The sequence below is a fragment of the Lissotriton vulgaris genome, chromosome 6 (genome assembly GCF_964263255.1).
Source record: "Lissotriton vulgaris chromosome 6, aLisVul1.2, whole genome shotgun sequence".
Lineage (NCBI taxonomy): Eukaryota > Metazoa > Chordata > Amphibia > Caudata > Salamandridae > Lissotriton > Lissotriton vulgaris.
The window spans coordinates 1,848,021,798-1,848,035,693 of NC_141694.1; the positions used below are offsets into that span (position 1 = coordinate 1,848,021,798).

Consider the following 13,896-nt stretch of genomic DNA (forward strand, 5'->3'; position numbering starts at 1 on the left):
TCTCTGGATCAGCCAATACACCTACAGCCGATTCCGTCTCTGTTGACAATATCTCAGGGCCAGGTACTTCATCCGGATCCCAAATCGCTCCAGTTGACTGCGTGGCTCCTGAGTACAGAGAATTTAAAGATCTAGATCTCTCAGAGGAATGTTAAGATATCCTGTCTCAGTCCAGAGCCCCAAGTACAAACAAAACGTATCGTGCTAAGTGGAGAATGTTTTGTCTCTGGTGTCATTCTCAAAATCTGCATCCTTACACTGCGCACCCACATCAGATTTTGCCTTATGTTCTTTCCCTGGCTAAATCAGGGTTGGCTCATTCCTCAGTCAAGGTGCATCGTGCGCCACCTCAAGGTTCAGGCGCACATCTTCAGGTCCTTCGTTTTAGTCTGCAAGGATTATCAAGGAATTTCTGAAAGACCTGTTCAGAGTTTTTCCTCCAGTCCAGCCTCCTGCGCCGGTCTGGCAACTAAATTTATTATTGACTAATCTGATGAAAGCCCCATTTGAACCCATACAAAAGGCAGACCTTAAATTTCTGTCATGGAAGCTTGCTCTTTTGTTGGCTCTAACATCAGCTAGGAGGATAAGTGAGCTCCAGGCTTTTACAATTTAAGAACCTTTTCTGCAGTTCAAGAAAGACGTTTTAATACTGAGAACAAATCCAAAGTTCATCCCAAAAGTTCCCTCTGAATTCCATCTGAATGAGCCGGTGATTCTAAAGTACTTTTTTCCACGACCAACCACACCAGCGGAAAGGTGTTTACTTTCGTTGGACGTTCAGAGGTGTCTTAAATTCTATCTGGAACGGACTAAACCTTTCAGGAAATCTTCACAACTGTTTGTATCTTATGGCGCTCCGCGGAAGGGGTATCCATTGTCTAAGCACAGTATTTCCCGTTGGATTTCCAATGCTATCCAATTTTGCCATCAGCAGGCGGGCAGACAGCTTCAAAGACGAGTTCGAACTCATTCCACGAGATCTGTGGCATCCTCAGTGGCTCTGTTTTCAGGAGTCCCTATCAAGGACTTTTGTCGGGCAGCTACGTGGAGTAGTACCCATACCTTCACAAGGCACTACTACCTGGATTCGTCCATGAAGGATGATGCAGCTGTTGGACAGGCAGTCCTGAGTAATCTGTTTCAATAAGAGGTGAGTGTTACATTCTGTATAGTTCAATTCAATATGCTTTATCACCATGTATCTTTAAGTGCATGAGCCATGTTATGTTTTCTAAGGTGGTCCACATTCTCAACAGAGTTTTCCTCATGCAGCATTCTGCTGCTATTGTCAGTTGTAACCTGGACATCCATGTACCTGGACCAGATGCTGTGCTGTTAATAAATCTACTTTAAAGATCTACTTCTCCTTGGAATATTACAAAATTTGGCGACAAGGATAACCTACTCCAGCCATCTTCAGCACAGGAGCGGAGTTTGAACCCATTTTCTTCAATTTCTGATACTTTGGTAACTATTTGCATTTCGTTTACTTTTGAAAACCCTGAACACTCTCCATCTCATCTACCATTTTGGATTTACCTCTACCTTTATTCCGTTTTCTGGAAAATTCGGAAACTATTACTTTCCTGTACTTTATCCATTTGCATCTTTTGGATTTACCCTACCTTCGTTGATGAATTTGCTCGCGAGTTGGCATTAACGCTGTCTCCTAGCAACCTCTTGTTGTGTTCTACGTTGCCTGTCATTGCTGTGACGAATCGTCCTACGTGTGGTTTCTGCCTCGTGTTCTTCAAACACGTCACTGCTTGGTTCCGCGCACTACCTGGACAGACACTGCTACGGCATTTACTTTGCGTAGACAGACACTGCCACATCTCTGCCGGAATGAAATAAACAGTGAAGAAGCCATCGAACGTCATCACGCAACGTATTGCGTCATCGCGCAACCATCAAAACGTCATTGCGCTACCACTCACGCAACGTGACTCCATTTTGAATATTTTTGTTTCCAGTTACTAAGCAACCATCACACGCGAAGCCGTCCTGAATCTTCGTTTGGCATTATTTTTCACAGCGCTTCATTTCTCAACAATATTCCTCATTTTAGTAAAACTTTTTCAGCGCTTGGATAAATTAACTATTTCCTACATCCTGAGGATCTGTACATCGGCCAACCAACTATTTTTCAACCATTTCCGGTTACTACTCATGTACATTTTCAGTCACTCTCCATTTCAAGTACTGTAATTGGATTTTCTTTTATTTACATTTGCTTTATTATTAACTTTTTCATTTATTCTTTTTATTTATTACATATTTACGTTTTGCAAACATGCAGTTTGATCCTCCAGCTAAATTCTTACAGGTCAAAGGTGATCCTCCAATTCCATGGTCAAGGTGGAAGGAGGAATTCTTTAACTATATGCGTGCTATTGATGGAGAGCGTATGGGTTCTGAGAGGAAGAAGAGTATTTTATTACATTGTTTAGGATCTGAAGGTCAAGAAATATTTAGAACTTTACCTCATGTTCCTGTTGCTTCTGGTAGTGGTGATACTATGAATGTTTACACAGAAGCTCTTACTCGTTTAGAAAAAAGATTTAAACCTACGGCCAATATTGCCTTAAATCGCTTTAAATTTTATACTAGGGCGCAAAAGCAAGAAGAATCATTTGATGATTTTCTAACTTCATTGAGCGCTTTAAGCATTCATTGTAATTTTGGGGCCATGTGTGACGAAATGATTCGTGACCAAATCATAGTACATGTTAAGAACAAAAAAGTACAGGACAAATTGTGGTGTATAGGTGATCCTAATTTAGAAGAAACTATAGCCATTGCAAAATCTACTGAAATGTCTGAAAAATGGATGGACATTGTTGATAAACAAGGTTCTCATCCTAGTAAAAATAATACTGATGAAGAAGTATGTATTGTTAAACCTAAGTTTGATTCTAAAAATTCGACATCCACTCAATTTAGGAATAAAAATGTTAGGAGAACTGATAGCCCTAATTACAATACTTCTCCTTCTTGTTACAGATGTGGCAGCAAGTTACATATTGCCTCTTTCCAAGGTTGCCCTGCTTTGGGAAAAACTTGCAATATTTGTAATAAAGTAGGACATTTTAGTAATGTCTGTAGGGAAAGACGTTTTAATTCCCAATCTCGTTCAGGGCAACAAATGGTTCCTAGTAATAATACTGCCACTAAGGTATCTGCACTCAATCTTGGTAGTGAGAATATACAAGACTTGGATCGTGGGTATGTTGTCTCCATTATTCAAACTGGTTTTATACTATTTACGTGCAAAAAATCTCCAAAATGTTTATTTCAAGTCTTTTCTACTGATATTGAGCTTATGGTAGACTCTGGGTCTCCATGGACTATTATTACCAAAGCTTATTTTGATGAAAAACTACAGTCTGTATGTGATATTAGGTCTCTACAACCTTCAGATATTTTTGCGGAAGGTTTTAATGGAAATAAGATTGACATTGAGGGATTTTTGAATGTTCCATTGAATTTTAGAGGAAGATCTGCTTTCATTAAGTTATATATTGCTATTAAAGGAGTTAATGTACTAGGATGGCATGACCAATGGGAGCTTGGGATCACTTTAAATCCTAGAGCAAAAGATCCTATTTCCCTATGCAGCGAACAGGATATGATTAACTCTATTTGTTCCAATGATGCAAAGGAAGATGTTGTTTCCTGTTGGAGCAATAAATTTAATAATGTCTTTTGTGAACGTCTAGGCAAATTAGAAGGTTTTTCACATAAGATCGTGTTAAAGGAAGGTGCTGTACCTGTCAAGCAAAAGCTAAGGGGGGTTCCCCTAAATGTGAGAGAAGAACTGAAAGAAATGTTGAATGATTTACTAAAGGACAATATCATAGAGCCCATTGAATCATCCGAATGGGTTTCGCCCAAAGTTTTGATGCGCAAACCCGACCAAAAATTGAGAGTTTGCATTGATTTAAGAGCACTCAATTCCAACATTATCATTGATTGCCATCCTTTACCTAATATCAATGAACTTGTGTCTCTGTTTGATGGTGCGCAGATTTTTTCCACTTTAGACCTGAGATCTGCGTACCATCAAATTGAACTTACTGAGGACTCTAAAAAGTACACTGCATTTATCACTCCCATGGGCCTATTTCAATACAGAAGAATGCCTTTTGGCTTAGCGTCGGCAGCTTCTGTCTTTCAACGTGTCATGTTTCAAATCTTCAGGGATCTTGACCGATTCGTGAAGTGCTTTCAAGATGATATATTAATCTTTTCCAAAGATGAAGTTGAACATTCTACACATTTGAATGAAGTATGCTGCAGGTTAGAAAAATATGGTCTTACACTAAAGGCACACAAATGCAAACTTTTCAGAAAATCCGTAGAATACTTGGGACATACATTATCTGGAGAGGGTTTAGTTCCCAAAAAGTCAAACGTTGAAGCTATTCTTAATGCACCTGCCCCGAGTAATAAGGAACAATTACTATCATTCTCGGGCATGTGTGAATACTACAGTAAGTTTGTGGTTAATTTTGCCACAAAAATGGAACCTTTGAGGAGGTTATTGAGACAGAGTAATGAGTTTGTTTGGGAAGCTGAACAAGAAAAAGCTTTTGCTGATATTAAATGTGATATTGTCAATTCACCTACTCTTAAACCCTTTAGAATTGGAAAAAAATGTATTATTACCACTGATGCTAGCTTGTATGGTCTTGGTTGTGTATTATCTCAAACTGATGGTGCCATAGAATGGAATGTGGCTTTCTCATCTAGAACATTAAATGAGACAGAACGTAGATATGCCGTGATTGAACGGGAACTACTTTCCTGTGTGTGGGCAATTGAGCACTACAGAATTTACATTTGGGGCAGTGAGTTTGTATTGAGAACCGACCACAAGCCTTTAGTACACATCTTATCGGTGGGTGGAGGTTGGAACTCTACTGCTAGGATTGCGCGTTTGGCATCCAAGTTACAAGAATACCATTTTACTGTGGAGTACATTCCGGGAAAAAAAAATGTCACGGCTGACTGTCTTTCACGCCTTCCTTGTAAAGACCTCGAAGACAAACTCAATAAGGTCAGTGAGGTGGATTTTGTTTTAAATTTGTCTGATGTTGTCACTCCCCAATATCAGGACATCACTGAACAGTTGTGGTTAAAGTGTCAAGAGGAGGATGAGAAATTTTGCATTCTTAAGGATTATATTTTTAAGGGCTGGCCCAATAAGACAAAAATCAGAGATGATTTGCTCCCGTTCTATAATGTTTCTGAAGAGCTGTTTTGTGAAGGTGACTTGATTTTTAAATCTGGAAAGTGCATTCCACCTGTAGGTATTCAGGAGATCATTCTCAAACTGGCGCATAAAACACATCCTGGTATTTCGGCCATGAAGCGTCTAATAAGGTTACATTTTTGGTGGCCAGGGATGGACAGGTACATTGATCGCACGGTCAGGGAATGTAGTGAATGTTGTACTAAGGACAAAATGTTAAAGTTGCATGTTCCTCCACTTAAACCCGTCAAATGGCCTGAATTTCCTTGGAGTAAGATAGCTTTTGACATCTCAGGTCCGTTTCAGATATTACCTGAAACCTCACGTTATGCGCTGGTCATGATTGACTAGCATTCTAAATGGCCTGAAGTGAAATTTGTAGCCAGAGTCACTTCTGAGGTAGTTATCACTTTTTTTAAGGAAGTTTTTGCAAGAGAAGGTTGCCCATCTGTATTAGTGTCTGACAATGGGGTACAGTTGGTGTCATCGGAGATGCAATCCTTTTTGCAAAGTTGTAACATCAAGCACTTACGTACATCGCTTTATGAACCACATGAGAATGGGCAGGTTGAACGCTTCAACCGAGTTTTGAAGAGTTTTGTTGTTGATGCTATTAAAGAAAGGAGTAATTGGTTGAATGTTATTAGGGAAAAACTGTGGACCTATCGTATAACTCCTCATACCACGACAGAAGTTAGTCCTTTTAAACTGCTCAAAGGCAGGAATCCTGCGTCCAACATATGTCCTTGGTGGTTTAAGGAGAAATGTAAAGAGTTGGGAGAAGATGAGGTAGATATCCAGAGTGTGGCAAATAGGGTTGATTGTAAACAAGAGTAAGTCAGCTCTGTGGTATAATAAAAAATGGAAGGCTGTTAAGTCTAATTTCTGTATTGGGGATTGGGTTAGGATTCTGAAACCTTTTATGGTCAACAAAGGTTCCAGCAAGTATAGTAGACCCATTCAAATTAAAAGAGTTTTTGATAATTCAGTAATCACTCAAGATGGCAAAGTTTGGAACTTAAGTAAAGTTGCCAAATGCCCCACACATTCTGTTTTCCAACAAGACCAACGTGATAATTCTGACAGCTGTTCCCTTCCTGGTCCCTCTCCTGATTCTGTGGCTTTTAGAGTCAAGGATGATGTGCGTATCAGAAGGAAGCCTATTTCGTTACATGACTATGTTTAAACATATTCCTTTTCTTTCTTTTAATAAGGGAGATGTGTTACATTCTGTATAGTTCAATTCAATATGCTTTATCACCATGTATCTTTAAGTGCATGAGCCATGTTATGTTTTCTAAGGTGTTCCACATTCTCAACAGAGTTTTCCTCATGCAGCATTCTGCTGCTATTGTCAGTTGTAACCTGGACATCCATGTACCTGGACCAGATGCTGTGCTGTTAATAAATCTACTTTAAAGATCTACTTCTCCTTGGATTATTACAGTGAGCTTTACCTACAGTCCCTCCTTCCTGTGATTCGCACATTTTGTATCTCTTGTTGTATCCCCTACTATGGTTACATTTGTCATTTGGTTTACTTTGGGGGTTTTATATTTGGACCTATAGCAGCATTCATGGAACAAAATGTGCTTTTTTGTGGCTTACTGCTTGCTACTCTGATATAAAGCATGGGAATCTATGAAAGTTCCAATACTGGGGCAAGAAAACAAGTTACTTACCTGTAACTTTGGTTCCCCAGTATTGGTAACTTTCATAGATTCCCATGCCCCCACCCTCCCCCCCCTGGGAAAGCTCGGCCTTTTTAGGTCTTGCCTCTCAATGCGCATGCGCATTGAGCAGAGCGAGACTATAGGCACCTAAACAGACTTTACCCAACTGGCAATTTGGTGCTGTGCCTGTGCGCTTTTAGGTCAATGCGCAAGTGCATTGACCTAAAATGCGTGTGCACAGCATCAAATGCCAGCCATCTGTTCCCCAGCAGCTCTTCCCGCTCCACCCCACTAGCTTCCCCCAGCGTGTGCTCTGCCTCAGCCGCATTTTTTTACAACTCCTCACACCTCCCACACCTTTGAAGTGAAGCTTAGCTTCACTTCAAAGGCCCCTGCTGCTTCACGTCTCTCCCTCATCGCCGCTCTCCCCGCTCCGCCCCCTAAGCTGCAGAAACCTAGATGCTTGTTGTACCCTTGATATCCTCCCTCTGCACTCTATTCTCGTTCTTTCACTTCCCCTACATTCTCTTTCACTCTCTCCTCAAATCTCTCTCCCTCCAGTCTTAAACCCTTCTTTCTGTCTCTCTCTCTCCTCCATTCTCTCTCGCTGTCTCTCCCCTCCCTTCTCTTTCTACCCTTCATTCTCCGTCTCTCCTCTGCCTCTGCATGGCTTCAATGTGTTTATACATATACATAAAATGTGTGCGTGCTTCTATTGGTGTGTATTATTAGCACATTAAACTAAGCGCTGTTGGCTTTGCCAATGCTTGTGGGCGGCGGAGCCCTTTAAGAGCAGTTAGTCATCCAGGTGGCAACAGGACAAAGTAATTTTTCATTAACCAAACACAGAGATATCAAACCACTGTGGCTCCCGTCTGTGCGATTCGCACAACTGAACGGAAAGTGCGTCCGTTATTTACTCATCATAAAGGAGCTTTACAAAGCGCTGCGGGTGCACTTCTGGTTACTTAAGAGCACTAGACTCAGTGGTGTTAACAGAGCACTGTGGTAAGGGGGGTGAAGGTCCCGTCGAATGGGTGAGTAAAGCGCCTAAAATGCTTCAATTCCGACTCTGAAATACTTAAAAATAGCTATCTACAAATGCTGGTAACTTAAAGTTTCATTATATAGCGTCTTCTATATTTTGACTGCTGGTTGACGTGTTTTTTGTACATATAGTGCAACTTGCGACTGTCGTGACTGGTGCAGAGCTCACTGAGACACTTCTAAGCATACATATCTTCAAAATCTAGAGAGATTCTTAAAATGCAGACACCGTGAAGAACAATATTTGATGTGTGTTTAAAACAATTTTTTTAGAGTTTTTATCTATGATGTGGCGTAATGAACACATCTGTTGAACCATGTTCAACTCTCGGCGTCTGCTTATTATACTGTTAATTTCTACAAAACCGTTATTCTCCTCGTGAAGCGTGACAGTTACAGTCGGCTTCACTGTAGCTGTTGAATGTGCCCACATTTTTTGGGTTAACTGCTTATAATTCGTGTTTCCGCACCCGCTTACTTATATTTCCTACATTTTTATGCACTATCTTGTTATGTACCTCCTATGCGTATGTTTGCCTTTTAATGCGTGTATATTTTAATTGCAGGCTGTTTGCTAAAGAAGACACAGCGTGTATAAAAGCTATTTTATTGTAACTGGCTTAGGGACTGGTTGTAATTGATGCTTTTGCAGGCTCCTCTGCTGCTGGCATTTCCCCCTCCCTTCTCGCACAGTCCTTCACCTCGGCGTGCACTCGCACCTCCTTTATCTCCTTTCGGCCGCTTAGATTTTCCCAGTTAACCACGAGCTCTTAGCCTCCTCTCTGCTTTTAACTCCATATTTCTTGCTCTAGGTCCATTCCGTTCTCCCCATCGTTTCCTTCCTCACTGACCTTATCTGCATCTTTCTCCCTATCCTTCCATCCTTCAACTTTCTCAAGCTTTCTTCCTCCGGATTTCTACTCCTCCATCTTATGTGTGCTTTCCTCACGGGCTTCTGTCTCCTCCAGTGTTGATTTCCCACTCCATGCCTCTGCCGCCTTCTGCTTGCAGCCAGACTGTCCGTTTCCACTCTGACACTGTCTGATTGCTAAATATTGCATCTGCTGGTGTCATACCACCAGCCTGGCTGGGGCGTCTGCTGTGGAATATGACCGAGCCAACATTCCTCTACCAGGCTTGGAACTCGTCCTCACTCGTACTCACACTACTTTATGACACACACACTGAGCCCACACACTACTTTAGGCCACACACACTGCACCCTCACACTACTTTAGGCCACACACACACTGCGCCCTCTCACTACTTTAGTCCACACACACTGCACCCTCACACTACTTTAGGCCACACACACACTGCGCCCTCTCACTACTTTAGCCCACAGACACTGCACCCTCACACTACTTTAGGCCACACACACTGCGCTCTCACACACTGCGCCCACACTCTGCACCCTCACACACCCTGCACCCTCACACACCCTGCACCCTCACACATACTACACCCTCACACACACTGCACCCTCACACACTCAGTGCCACATAATTTAATGCTGCATAATTACACTGCGCTCAACGCAACATACACTCCGAATACCACTCAGTGCCACATAATTACACACCACATAATTACACTCTACTAAATGCAACACACACTCCACACAATACCACATAATTATATGCTACATAATTACGATGCAACATACACTCCAAACAATAACACTCAGTGCCACTTAGTTAGACGCCCCACAATTACACTCTACTGAATACAATATACACTCCTCATAATACCACTCAGTGCCACATAATTAAATGCTACATAATTACACTGCGCTCAACGCAAAATACCCTCCAAATAGCACTCAGTGCCACATAATTACACGCCACATAATTACACTGCACTCAATGCAACATACACTACAACACCCACTCAGTGCAACAACATTTTATGCTACGTATTTACACTGCGCTCAACGCAATATACACTCAAAATACCACTCACTACCACATAGTTACACACCACATAATTACACTGCACTCAATGCAACATACACTCCAAATACCAGTCGGTGTCACATAATTACATGCCACATAATTACCCTACACTCAATGCAACATACACTCCAAATACCACTCTGTGCCACATATTTATATCTACATATTTACACTGCGCTCAACGCAACATACACTCCTAATACCACTCAGTGCCTCATAACTGCACACCACATAATTACACTATCTATCTATCACCCTCACTCTATCTATCTATTGCCCTCACTCTATCTACCGCCCTCACTATACCACTCTACCACCCTCACTCTACCTCCCTCACTCTACCACCCTCACACCCTCACTTTACCCAGTTCTCAGCAAAAATGCAATGTATCAATGTTTAAAGCTTTATTACAAAAGTACCAAAAAAATAATGTTACACTTTTAATCTTGATTTTTAAAAATATAACATATGCAAAACATAATCTTCTCACAATTTTTTTTTAAATGTAGTGCCATTATACATTACAAAAATTATTATGTAATTAATAATTACATATAAAATGTATAAGCCATTAAGATTTGTCATATCAATACATGTAAGACAGGGGAATACTAAACATCAAGCTTTAATAATGCAATAGGTGTCACATTTGCAAATTCTATAAATATTGGCATTTACAATAACAAAATTAATACATTTGAACATAACTTAAAAAATTATTACATTTACAAGACCTATTGCTCCAACTTTTCTAATGCAAGACTTATTGCATTTCCAATGCTTGTTACTGAGATAATTGCTGTTACACAACGGCTACGAAAATCTGAGGCTCTGAGGCTCTCTCAGGAGGGTTCTATGGGGTGAGGCTCTTCTGATTGGTTGTTGCAGATAGTTTGGTCTCTTTTACAAAAAGAGGTGGATAGGCTACAAAATGAGATGAGGCCTAGGCCTAATTTTCTCTTTTGTACCTATGGTTGTGAGAAGTTGGCCTGATATATGATGCTCACTAGTTCTGGTGATCACCTTGTATCAGTCCAAACAACCCTTATGGTGATTGGTTGTAAGTCAACCTTATAGACCAGCTATCCTAATGGTAGCATGGACAAAGCAGTCTTAGGCTAAACTCTTTTGGCATGTGAAGCCAGCTGTTTTACCACATATAACCCCTTGAATACCAAATTAAAGGACACCACACAGGTTGTTATGAAAATAAACAAGATATTTATTACTAACAAAATACCTCTGAACTCTTTATGAGATCAGAGGGCTAAGCACATGACAAGACTCTTAAGAAAAATACGTTAAGTTGCACAAATTACAATGGTGCCCTAGGGGCACGACAAACCATATACTAAGTAAATGGTATAAGGAAATCGATAGAAGGAATGGAGCTGTCCAGAGGCTGTAGGATCACTGGGGCTACACTACCCTAACCTTAGGTAAGCGGCAGGAGGCCAACGGGACGCGTGTGGAGAGTGTGAACTCACACGCGAGATGCGTAACAAAGTCAATGGACACTACAAATTACGAAAAGGTAAGTAAAAGACAGTTCCGACTGGTTAAGACTAAAACGACTGGATATCTGGACACTAGGAGAGTCAATCTACCCTTGAGCACCAAAATGCTCTCGTTACCTCACACACGGGCTGCGGGTGCATAGGTGTGAAAGTGTGTCTGGTTTTCGCGTCAAAGTCTATGGAGCCTTTAAGAAAGATGCTGCAGGCGACCAGAAGGAAGATGTCCGGAGCGATCCAAGGGTGGATCGAGGAAGATGGAGACCTGAAAGCAGAGGGGACAATGTTCAAAGTCATTAGCCAGTGACTGGAGTGGAACCAGGAAGGAACCAGATGCTGTTGTCGCGATCAGGTGAAGAGTGGACGCTTGACTCTGCAGCCACGTGGACCAGGAGGTGTCTTCGATGACCAGGATGGAGGCACGAGCTGTCCCATGCACGCTCTCGCTGTCGGCGGTGTCGGATCCGGATTCGGAGTCAACAGGCCTTGGCAAAGGCAACCCACGCGGTGAGTGGAGATGGCGTCTGGTGTGGACCAGGAGGGTCCGGGGTGCTTCTCTTTTGGAATGAAGCAAGGGCCAGTCTGGAGCAACCAGATCAGCGGTGTAGATTTCGTGGATCGTCGTCTAGGATGCCACTAGCCAGCCGGCAAGTGACCAGACAACGCGTCGAGCAGCAATCAAGCAAAAGGGCCCCACGCAGATCTCGTGGATGCTGGAGGGCTGATCTTCTGTGCAGGAGCTGCTCGGGGCTGGGGCTTCTCAATCCCCAAAGCACTTTCTCGAGGATGCTTCTGAAGTCGTGCTGGAAGCGAAGTGCAGTTTCTCCAAGATGGCTGGGCCCACGTGTCTTGTCGCACCCACGGATCTCAGCTGTGCTGCAGATGTAGGTAGAGGTCGGAGAGGTCTGGAAGTCTGGGTCTCGTCGGGCTCTGAAGTCTGGTTCCACCGGGAAGGACGACAAAGTGAACCGCTAGGACGCTTGATGGTGCCTGCTTGTGCAGGGTGGTCACTCCTTGGCCACAAGGGAGATTTTCTTCAGTCTTCTGTGGAGCAGAACGTCGAAGTCCAGGGTTTCTTCTTTGTAGAGTTTCAAATCAGGATAATCTAATCTGGAATGCTACCAGCTCCTACCTTTATTCTCCTAAAGGGGGCTGTACTGTGACTAGGTCCCTCCTATGGGTGGGACCAGGAAGGGGGGTGGTTACACCCCCTATCCTTTATCCGGTTTCGCGCCAGAGCTGGGGCTGGAGTGCCCCAGCAACTGGCTTGAACCGGGGTAAGCACAGGGACACCTTGTGTGCCCCAGGCATGTCTCATTCCTTTCAGCCTGTCCTACCTCAATACACAAAATCCTGTCTGGGGTGGTGCTAGCACCTCCCAAGGCAGGAAACCCTTTGTCCAGGCCTCCCTCGCTGGAAGGACTCCCAGCAGCAGGAGGTCAGACTCGTGTCTGTGGTGGCAGCATCCATTTTGTGATGCTGAGGCTCGAGTTAACTTTAACCGGGGTTCTCAGTTACATACATGTCGTGTCCCTCTAAAAGGGTGGAATGCTACCCCCGTCGCCAGAACTGGCGAGGGGGTAGTATTCAAATTCATATGACTCCTTACTCGACATGTTTTGATAATGCTATGCCAAAGTTAGCAATAACCGCGAAGATTATAATGCACTTAAGAGTATATGGTATAGCGTTATCATGGAAACAGCTAAAGGACTTGGTTCCGAAAGCTGCAGACAGGCTCAGCCCATGCTAGAGCACCATCTCACATAATTCCAAGCACTCTGCCTCCAGGATTATTAAGGCCTGCCATAGGAGTGACTTATAGGAGGATATGTGTCCATTTTAGGGTTAGATATAGGTATACTATATCTAAAGCAAAGGGTGATTACACCACCTTGCCCCAGCTGTGTTACCAGCCAGTTGTGTCTGTTTAGATGGCCAGCCAGGGGTGGCACAATACATGCTGCAGCCCCTGGTAGGCCTTGGGTGCACTTATGCCCTGGGTACCTATGGTACACTGTACAAGGACTTACAAGAGTGACCCAATACCAATTGGTAAATGCACCTAAAGTACATGGATGTCAATTTAGAGAGAGAACAGCTAGGCTGTGGGTCGGATTAGCAGGCCCCCAGCCAGGGAAAGTCGTAAACCAGTGAAGCAAAAAGCAAACATCTGGGGTGACCATAGGATTGCAGACCCTACTCTCCTACAATGTTATGATATTTTTTATTTACAGAGGCTCCCATTCCGATGACGGGGAATGATACAAAGCATGGGAATCTATGAAAGTTACCAATACTGGGGAACCAAAGTTACAGGTAAGTAACTCGTTTTCGTGAGTAGTAGAGAGTGAGTAGTAGAGAGTAGTAGAGTGTGTAGTAGAGAGTAGTAGAGAGTGAGTAGTAGAGTGTGTAGTAGAGAGTGTAGTAGTGAGTTGTAGAGGATATA

General features: G+C 42.7%; 1 protein-coding gene across 1 annotated transcript in view; it reads left to right on the forward strand.

The window, feature by feature from the left end:
• Positions 1 to 13,896, forward strand: part of SLC30A3 (solute carrier family 30 member 3) — a 259,788-nt gene that overhangs the window by 62,216 nt on the left and 183,676 nt on the right. The gene's annotated exons all lie outside the window — the stretch shown is intronic.